This window comes from Euprymna scolopes, unplaced genomic scaffold (genome assembly GCF_053919585.1).
Source record: "Euprymna scolopes isolate OS-2025 unplaced genomic scaffold, ASM5391958v1 sca230, whole genome shotgun sequence".
Classification (NCBI taxonomy): domain Eukaryota; kingdom Metazoa; phylum Mollusca; class Cephalopoda; order Sepiida; family Sepiolidae; genus Euprymna; species Euprymna scolopes.
Window position 1 is genome coordinate 47501 of NW_027633248.1, and position 10000 is coordinate 57500.

The window sequence follows — 10000 nt, forward strand, 5'->3', positions numbered from 1 at the left end:
CGCTTCCAGACGCCTACCGACACCACATGCTGCTGGCTGGCTGTCTGTTGTTACAATGGAATTTAAAAAAAAAAACAAACAAAAAACCCCAACTCTATTAAGATTTTCGATAGTTGGAAAATAATAATAAATTAAGATTTTCGATAGATTGAAAATAATGATAAATTGATTTTAGCAGGGCTGCTGAGTTAGCTTATAGGAGCGAGCTAAAGTAAGAAAGAAACACGCCGAAACACACCGACCGGCACCCCCGACGACGACCACGGGTAAACGGCGGGACTTTGCCTCTTAAGCAAGTTTGACTGACGACTACCACGGCTATTCGGCTAGCTAGCTAGCTAGGTAGGTAGGTAGGTAGGTAGGTAGTCCTCCTCCTCGGCCACCTAGCCGTCGTCGTCGTCGATCGAGCGACCGGGTATATTCAAGACGCCTCTACCGACACCACCACACCAGCGGGCAGTTTAGCGAGCTTGCCAACTCCTCTGCCTCCTCAAGCGCTTCCAGACGCCTACCGACACCACATGCTGCTGGCTGGCTGTCTGTTGTTACAATGGAATTTAAAAAAAAAAACAAACAAAAAACCCCAACTCTATTAAGATTTTCGATAGTTGGAAAATAATAATAAATTAAGATTTTCGATAGATTGAAAATAATGATAAATTGATTTTAGCAGGGCTGCTGAGTTAGCTTATAGGAGCGAGCTAAAGTAAGAAAGAAACACGCCGAAACACACCGACCGGCACCCCCGACGACGACCACGGGTAAACGGCGGGACTAACTGTGACTCTCTTAAGGTGTGAGGAGGCTTTGCCTCTTAAGCAAGTTTGACTGACGCCTACCGACACCGGTCAGGTCGGCGAGGCTCCCGGCGGCCCCGAGCGGGACCACAGGTTGCGGAAGGCGTCCAAGTGAGCGGCGGCGACGCCAGGAGGCCCCCGGGGTCGACTCCGCGGCCCCCGGGTCGGTGTGCGGGCCTCCAGAGCTCGATAAAGTAGTGGTGTCGCTAGCGGTCGAGAAGGCACTTTTCGACGCCTACTGCCACCCCCACATGGCGGTAGGCGCAAAACTGGAAAATCGCCGACCAGAAATGTCGCTTCGTATAATCGACGTTTTTTTTGACCACCATTTTCAGGTGTCGGAGGTGGGTCTGGACGAATACCAACACCATTTCTGGGGTTTCACAACCGCCCGGCTTCTCCGACATATGTTGGAAAGGAGTAGCGATCGAGCGAAGGGGGCTGTCGGTAGGCGGCCGCGGGTTGCATGTGTGCCCGGGACAGCACCCCCATCCAACTAAGGGGTGTCCCCCGGGGGCCAGGGGGACCTCGTCCAGGTCGGCCGGGCGCTTCCAGACGCCTACCGACACCGGTCAGGTCGGCGAGGCTCCCGGCGGCCCCGAGCGGGACCACAGGTTGCGGAAGGCGTCCAAGTGAGCGGCGGCGACGCCAGGAGGCCCCCGGGGTCGACTCCGCGGCCCCCGGGTCGGTGTGCGGGCCTCCAGAGCTCGATAAAGTAGTGGTGTCGCTAGCGGTCGAGAAGGCACTTTTCGACGCCTACTGCCACCCCCACATGGCGGTAGGCGCAAAACTGGAAAATCGCCGACCAGAAATGTCGCTTCGTATAATCGACGTTTTTTTTGACCACCATTTTCAGGTGTCGGAGGTGGGTCTGGACGAATACCAACACCATTTCTGGGGTTTCACAACCGCCCGGCTTCTCCGACATATGTTGGAAAGGAGTAGCGATCGAGCGAAGGGGGCTGTCGGTAGGCGGCCGCGGGTTGCATGTGTGCCCGGGACAGCACCCCCATCCAACTAAGGGGTGTCCCCCGGGGGCCAGGGGGACCTCGTCCAGGTCGGCCGGGCGCTTCCAGACGCCTACCGACACCGGTCAGGTCGGCGAGGCTCCCGGCGGCCCCGAGCGGGACCACAGGTTGCGGAAGGCGTCCAAGTGAGCGGCGGCGACGCCAGGAGGCCCCCGGGGTCGACTCCGCGGCCCCCGGGTCGGTGTGCGGGCCTCCAGAGCTCGATAAAGTAGTGGTGTCGCTAGCGGTCGAGAAGGCACTTTTCGACGCCTACTGCCACCCCCACATGGCGGTAGGTGTAAAATCGGAATAGACCGGACCAGGAATGTCGAGGGGGAAAAAAATGACAAAGTCCTGGTGTGCCTAGGCGTCGAGAAGGCACTTTGCGACGCCTACCGACATCCCCATGTGGCAGTAGGCGTAAAACTGGAAAATCGCCGACCAGAAATGTCGCTTCGTATAATCGACGTTTTTTTTGACCACCATTTTCAGGTGTCGGAGGTGGGTCTGGACGAATACCAACACCATTTCTGGGTTTTCCAGTTTGAAAGTTTTATAAAACATGTTCGGTAGGAAGCACACTTTGGTGTGTCGGTTCGTCGGAGCAGCGACTCTTTGCCTCGTGGTGGTCCGGAACGTCTCTACGGGCTTGTCGCAAAGGCGTCAGAAAGTGGCATCTCCGCCGCCTAGGGCTGTCACCGTTATCGCTGTCGCCGCGCTCCAACTTGTTTTGATCCGCCGCCTTCGTTCCTGCCAACCGTGCGCCCGCTCATCGTCGTTAGGTTATAATACGTGGTACGTGTGTGTGCTTCTCCGTGGACCTAGGGCTGCTCGACGTGTCGAACGATATGTTGGAACAACTAACGGCTCCTTTTCCTGGTTCCATAGTCGTCGTGGTACCCGCGTCGTCAGCCATATCTATGTCCACCATGTTTAGCCGATACGTTTGCTGCAGCTTCTGCTTCCGCCTCAGCGTTCGCCGCTCTCAGCCGCCGCTGTTGTTGCTGCCGTTCTGCCATTCAACCACTACCTGCGAATCTTTCGATGATCGGCCGAACGACCCATCGCTGTGCGACCGATAAATCCTCCGGATTAGGGAGAAACGCCGCCGCTCTCTGCCGCCGTCGAACGGAAAAACGTACATTGTAACGAACGAACGAACGAACGAACGAATTAACGAACGAGCGAACAAACAAACAAAAATAGCCGCGGGGGATGCACTATGTAGATCCTGATCCCCTTGTAACCATACGTACGTTGTTCGATGCTCTCCCGTCCTGGAAGTCGCCGCAGCAAACAGGAGGATGAGCAGCAGCAGGCGCCGCCGCCGTAACCGCCGCCTGCCTGCCGCCTCCTACTCCTGTCAGCGTCCGATCTCACAGCCGTGTGAACGTTCGCTGACACCCGATTTCTTTCCGTCTGGCAAAACTTGGACGTCCCGCTCGCGGTACACGTGCTGCAGCGACTTCTCGTCCGACAACGCATAAGCGTCGACGTCTGCCGCCGCATCTTCTGATACGTGGACGGTGATAGCGCTAGTCCCCTTCTTGCGCCACCTCCACCTTTGTTAGCGCCAAAGAAGATCGATCGAGCAGTCGTGGTCGCAGTCGATTAACCCGTTTTCACCGTCCGCAGTTCCAAGCCGCCGATCAAGTCGTTGCTCTTCTTGTTCGTTCTTCCCATACCGTCGATTTGCACGGCTGCCGGATGAGCCATCCTCTGTCCGGCGAAGCGCTCACGTCAGTGATCGATACTTGCACCGACAGTCCTCCCGCTCGCGACTCGGTGCTCGAATCGGACTCGTTCGTTTTTATCTCGATGCGATTGTGAAAAGGGGGACCGGTCGTCAATGTCGTGTGTGTCGACGATGTTGTTCGCCCGGTCCGCCGCGTTGTTGTCGTTTTTTTTTTTTTTTTTTTTTCCCTAACGTTCGCCGTCGCACGGACGAAAGGGTGAGAAAAAAAAAAAAAGCTCGAAAAAGCCGCCCAAAAAAATCGGACCGAGGAGCCGCTTGCGAGAACGCGCCATGTGCACGTTGTCTCTCCTCGGTTTTCCGAGCACGAACACGACGCCGGTCGGTCGGTCGGTCGACGAAGGCGACGACGAAGGTGACGGGAAAATTTACGCCGCCGCTGCCCTGGTCCAGCTCCTCCCCGATGACGGCTGTGATGTTGACGTTGACGTTGGCGACGACGACGACGACGACGGAGACGACGACGACGACGAGACGGCATCGATGGCGACCACGATGACGACGACCTCGACGAGTTCAGTCTGCACCTTGACCTCCGATGTCCGTGTGCACTGCCGTCGTGCTGTTTGTCGTTTGTCGTATGTATCGCTGTCAAGGGTGCCGTTGTCGTTGTTGTTGTCGACGTTGTTGCTTGCTCTCTCGTCTCGGTCGGTTGGTACGTTGATGACGACGACGACGACGAAGACGACGACGACGACGACGAGACGGCATCGATGGCGACCACGATGACGACGACCTCGACGATTCCAGTCTGCACCTTGACCTCCGATGTCCGTGTGCACTGCCGTCGTGCTGTTTGTCGTTTGTCGTATGTATCGCTGTCAAGGGTGCCGTTGTCGATGTTGTTGTTGTCGACGCTGTCGTCTGTTCTCTCTTCTCGGCCGGCTGTGACGTGGACGTTGACGACGACGACGACGAGACGGAATCGATGGCGACCACGATGACGACGACCTCGGCGAGTTCAGTCTGCACCTTGACCCTCGATGTCCGTGTGCACTGCCGTCGTGCTGCTTGTCGTTTTGTCGTATGTATCGCTGTCAAGGGTGCCGTTGTCGTTGTTGTTGTCGACGTTGGTCGCTTTCGTTCTTTGAGTCTCGGTCTCGGTCCAAGTCAGGGGAGAAACAAAAAAGAGGCCATCAGCGCGGGCAGCGCGCTTCTTCTGACGGCGAACCCCCTCGAAAAATAAATAAACACGTGCCCGTCGTTGTAGTTGTCTGTCTATGTCGGTCGGTCGGTCGGTCGGTCTGTCGTTCTGTCGAAACAAAGTCCCAAATTCCAACGATACCTGGTTGATCCTGCCAGTAGTCATATGCTTGTCTCAAAGCTTAAGCCATGCAAGTGTAAGTTCACGCCACGCATTAGAACGGGCGAAACCGCGAATGGCTCAGGAACCGGACCTAATCCTCGGGACCGTATTCCTCCTCGGAGGCGATGGATAACTGTGGCAATTCTAGAGCTAATACATGTGACACAGGCCGCGATCGGTCGGCGCGCCGTCGTCGCCACGCCTCGCGCGCTGGCACCCGCGTCGGCCGTTCCGGGTCGCGGCGCTACATATTAGACTGAGACCGATGCGCGTCATTCCGTCCTCCCGTCGTCGGCGTTCCCGCTCGCGGGTCCGTCGGTGGCGGGGCTCATAGGGCGGCGCGCTCCGCTTTGGTGACTCTGGATAACTCACTGGTCGATCGCACGAGCTTTCACGCCCGGCGACGGGTCTCTCGAGGGTCCGCCCTATCAACTGTCGACGGTCGGTTAAGTGCCTACCGTGGTTACTACGGGTAACGGGGAATCGGGGTTCGATTCCGGAGAGGGAGCATGCGAAACGGCTACCACATCCAAGAAGGCAGCAGGCGCGCAAATTACCCACTCCCGGCACGGGGAGGTAGTGACGAAAAATAACGACGCGGGACTCTGTCGAGGCCCCGCGATCGGAATGAGTACACTTCAAATCCGTTAACGAGGACCAACCGGAGGGCAAGTCTGGTGCCAGCAGCCGCGGTAATTCCAGCTCCGGTAGCGTATATTAAAGTTGTTGCGGTTAAAAAGCTCGTAGTCCGAACTCGGGTTCGTGGTCGCGCAAGCGGCCCCGGGGCGGCGGCGCCATCGTCCGTCGTTGACTTTGGTCGTCCGTTCGCATTCCCGGCCCTTTCCGCCGGTGTCAACCGCTAGCATACCCGCCACGCGGTCCTGCCGGCGAGGTGGACGAGGAGGTCGTGATCGGGATCCGGGAAAAAAAAAACAAGTGGTCGTCGGTTCGGTTCCGGGAGTAGTCTAACGGGGGGTGCTACGTGTGTGTGTTTGGGTGCGTTCATTCGCATCCCGCACTCTGACCCCCGCGCTTCTCTCCCTCTCCCTTTCCGCGCGTTCCTCTTTTTTTTTGAACCCCCCGGTCCGCTCCGAGTCCCTGCTTCGTGTCTTGTCTGCGCGCGTGTTGCGGTCGGCGGTTTCTCCTCCAAGGGTGCTCTTAACCGAGTGTCCGCGGCGGCCGGTACGTTCACTTTGAAAAAATTAGAGTGCTCAGAGCGGGCTGTTCAAGCTTGCATACGATAAGCATGGAATGATGGAAGAGGGCCTCGTCTACGTCTGTCGGTCTCCGTCTACGGCGAGGCAATGATCGAAGGGAGCGGTCGGGGCCACTCGTATTGCGACGTTAGAGGTGAAATTCTTGGATCGTCGCAAGACGAACTGCAGCGATGGCGTGTGGCAAGCACGTTTTCCTCGATCAAGAGCGAAAGTCGGAGGTTCGAAGACGATCAGATACCGTCGTAGTTCCGACCGTAAACGATGCCGACCGGCGATCCGCCGGCGTTCGCTTCCATGACCCGGCGGGTAGCCTGCGGGAAACCAGAGTTCGGTTCCGGGGGGAGTATGGTTGCAAGCTGAAACTTAAAGGAATTGACGGAAGGGCACCACCAGGAGTGGAGCCTGCGGCTTAATTTGACTCAACACGGGAAAACTCACCCGGTCCGGACACCGGTAGGATTGACAGATCGATAGCTCTTTCTCGATTCGGTGGGTGGTGGTGCATGGCCGTTCTTAGTTGGTGGAGCGATCCGTCTGGTTGATTCCGATAACGAACGAGACTCCGGCCTGCTAACTAGTGCGCCGATGTCAGTGATTTTTACGGCGGGCTCGGCGTCCTCCGTGGCGCTCGGGTCCGGGTCGGTTTTCTCACGCACTTCTTAGAGGGACGGGTGGCAGAAAGCCACACGAGGCGGAGCGATAACAGGTCTGTGATGCCCTTAGATGTCCGGGGCCGCACGCGCGCTACACTGGAGGTATCAGCGGGGACTTCGCCCCGGCCCGAGAGGGTTGGGAAACCTCTGAACCACCTCCCGTGATAGGGATCGGGCCTGTAACCAACCCCGTGAACGAGGAATTCCCGGTAGGCGCGGGTCAACAGCCCGCGTCGATCACGTCCCTGCCCTTTGTACACACCGCCCGTCGCTACTACCGATCGAACGGTCCGGTGAGGTCCTCGGATCTGGCCGACGACGCCGCCGGGCAGTGCGCGACGTGTCCGTCACGACACTCGTGCATCTACGCCTCGGCGTTCGATGCCTGGAGAAGACGACCGAACCCGATCGTTTAGAGGAAGTAAAAGTCCGTAACAAGGTTTCCGTAGGTGAACCTGCGGAAGGATCATTACCGTTTTCCCGTTCGAGACTGGTTTGTTGTTTTCCGGCCTACCTCCTCTGTCTGTCGGCGTCAACGCCTCGAATGCGCGCAAACAAACCTATAAAAGGCGGAGCGAGAGATAGATTTGTGGTGACGCGGAGGTTTTTTAAAGCCCCAGCTCTTCTTGCTTGCTTCCGCGTCTTACCACCTGTTTGTTTTTTCGCCCACCGCAAGTGATGGCCGCTTCTTCTTTGCCTTGTCGCCGCTTTATCGTTTTTTTTGTTTTTTTGCAGCCGCTGTGCCACCGCCGCTAGCTAAAAAAACAAACTACTCGCGACATTGCAATGCCGTCACGCCTCCTCGCACAGACCTCCTCGCACACTACTAAATCTATATAAACAAAAACTAATATAAAAAAACCAAGTGCTGAACCCTGGACGGGGGATCACTCGGCTCGTCCGTCGATGAAGAGCGCGGCCAGCCGCGATAACTGATGCGAATTGCAGGACTCAGTGAACATCGACACCTCGAACGCACATTGCGGCCCCGAGATCCTTGTCTCGGGGCCACGTCCGGTCGAGAGGCGGAACGTTACATGTCTTTCTCCGTTAACGAAACGACATCTTGCCGTCCCCGTGCCCGCCCGGTCCTCGGCACGGTGGTAACCGGGACGTCGCAGGAGCGAGTGACGAGGGGGAAGAAAAATAAAAAAAGAATTGACTCCTTTCAATGTCTTTTTTTTTTTTAAAACCCTCTCCGGCCTCCTCCTTCGTCTCCCGCTGGCAGACCGCGGAGTCTTTTCCCTTTTCGACCGCGTGAAGAAACACTGTGGAGGAGGAGCAGGAGGAGTCTGTCCGAAAGCAGCCGAAGGGAGACCAAAAAAAAAGTACCGACCTAACCGACTGCCGACGTAAGCGCCGCCTGCTCGTCTCGCTCTCTGCCTCATGAAGGTGTCTCTCAGCGACGCCTCGAGCAGCGCGACGAGCACGGCCGTCGCACCGTAAAAAGGTGGCCGCGTCGTAGGCAACGCAACGTCGGATGGGGAGGACCCACGCTTTTTTTAATTGTTGGCTTCTTCATTTTCGGTCGGACGGGCGCCTATATCGGCCAGCCGTCGTCACACGGAGGGTACCGATCGAGATTCCTCTCCTCCAAACACCACACTCTACTAAAAACCGCCGCCCTCGGCTCGGACGAGACGACCCGCTGAACTTAAGCATATCGCTAAGCGGAGGAAAAGAAACCAACCGGGATTCCCTTAGTAACGGCGAGTGAACCGGGAGAAGCCCAACGCCGAATCCCGTCGCAAGTTAAAGGCTTCGGGACGTGTGGCGCATGGGTCGAAGGCAGCCGTTCGTTTTCGTCTCGCATAGTTCGGAGTTCCCTCGATCGGGGCCGCCCGCGGCGGGTGCCAGGCCCATTCGGTGGCGGACGGCGAGCGACGGCCTTCGATCCGAGAGTCGGGTTGCTTGGGAACGCAGCCCAAATCGGGTGGTAAGCTCCATCCAAGGCTAAATACCGGGACGAGTCCGATAGTCGACAAGTACCGTGAGGGAAAGTTGAAAAGAACTTTGGAGAGAGAGTTCAAGAGAACGTGAAACCGCCCAGGGGTAAACGGGTGGGACCGCTCACCGCGATCGCGGGGGGACTCAGTCCGGTGCTGCCTAGGCTCGAGCCCAAACTCGATGTGTGTTCTTGAAAGAGAGGCCGTCGCGGCACAGGTCGTCGTTCGTCGTGTCCGCGGGGGACTCGTTCCCCGCGGTTCCAGCTTTTGTGCCCGCGTCGCCGACGAAGGAGACGGGCCGCGTGGATAGCGGGAAGGGAAACGTGGTGACGACCGCGGCGTCGGTAGGTGGCTGCGTCGGTTGGCTGCGACGGAGGGGACTCGTCCTCTCGATCGCTGCTGCCGCCGGGCCCTAACCCGCCGCATCCGTCGCCGCCGCTTCTTCTTTCCTCCTGCTCCCTCCGCGCGCGACTCCGCTGCACCCGTCCCCTTCATCATCGCTCGGCGTAATCATGGCGCGGGCGCTTCGGCGCGACCTCCGCGCGGCCGGCACCGGACGCACTTCCCCTCCGGTCCGTCGTCGCGACCCGTTCCCGGCGTGCAGGTCGAACACGCGGGTTTTTTTCCGTAGGCGGCAGGCGTTTCATCACCCTGAAAACCCCCGTCTTCCCACCTTGTGAAGTCGGGGGCCACCGGCCGTCGGGCCCGCGAACGTAACTGCCCCTTTCTGCCGGGAACGGAGGAAATCTGACACGATCCGTTACACGTGGCGAGCCGGTCCGTTTTGATCCCGCCGGAAGTCGCGTGCGGGCGACGCACTCTGTGTGTCGCTCCTTAGGCGCCCCACCGTCTCGGGCGCGTGCGCGATGAGAGGCGGGATAGGACTGGCGCGGCCTCGCCGTCACGCACCTCGCCGACGTTTCGGGTTCTTGTCGGGGGCAACCCCGCCCGCGCCCGTTTCCGTTTCCGGAGAGGTCGCTCGGCGACGCTTTTTTACTCGAGCCGCCCGCCACCCCGGGTCAGCGACGTGCATCGGCAACCCACCCGACCCGTCTTGAAACACGGACCGAGGAGTCCTGGCCGTTCGCGAGTCGTAGGGGCCACCTCTGACTAACCCCGAAGGCGAAGCGAAAGCGAGAGAGCGTGTAGGAGGGCGTCGATCGGGAGAGGTGTCGTGGCAAAGTCGTCCGGGGGTCGTCGGGGGGTGTCGTCGGTCTCGTGCCGTCGTCTTCTCCTCGCCTCACCCGCCTCCGAGCCGTGCCCGATCCCGCCGGCGCGGCGTTTTCGGCCTTCCGCCGTCGCTGCTGCGGTGCCCGCAACT

The 10000-nt window shown here is 58.6% G+C and overlaps 2 non-coding genes and 1 pseudogene across 2 annotated transcripts in view; all 3 read left to right on the top strand.

Moving 5' to 3' along the window:
- The first annotated feature begins 4839 nt into the window (after window positions 1-4839).
- Window positions 4840-7205, top strand: LOC145273977 (small subunit ribosomal RNA; annotated as a pseudogene).
- Window positions 7206-7604: 399 nt separating this feature from the next.
- On the top strand, window positions 7605-7761 carry LOC145273976 (5.8S ribosomal RNA). The gene has a single exon (XR_013866567.1). It is a non-coding gene; the product is annotated as a 5.8S ribosomal RNA (ribosomal RNA).
- A 593-nt stretch (window positions 7762-8354) lies between these two features.
- LOC145273980 (large subunit ribosomal RNA) overlaps window positions 8355-10000 on the top strand; it is a 5726-nt gene continuing 4080 nt past the window's right edge. The window contains exon 1 of the ribosomal RNA XR_013866568.1: window positions 8355-10000. This exon is cut by the window's right edge and continues 4080 nt beyond it. This is a non-coding gene — a ribosomal RNA (large subunit ribosomal RNA).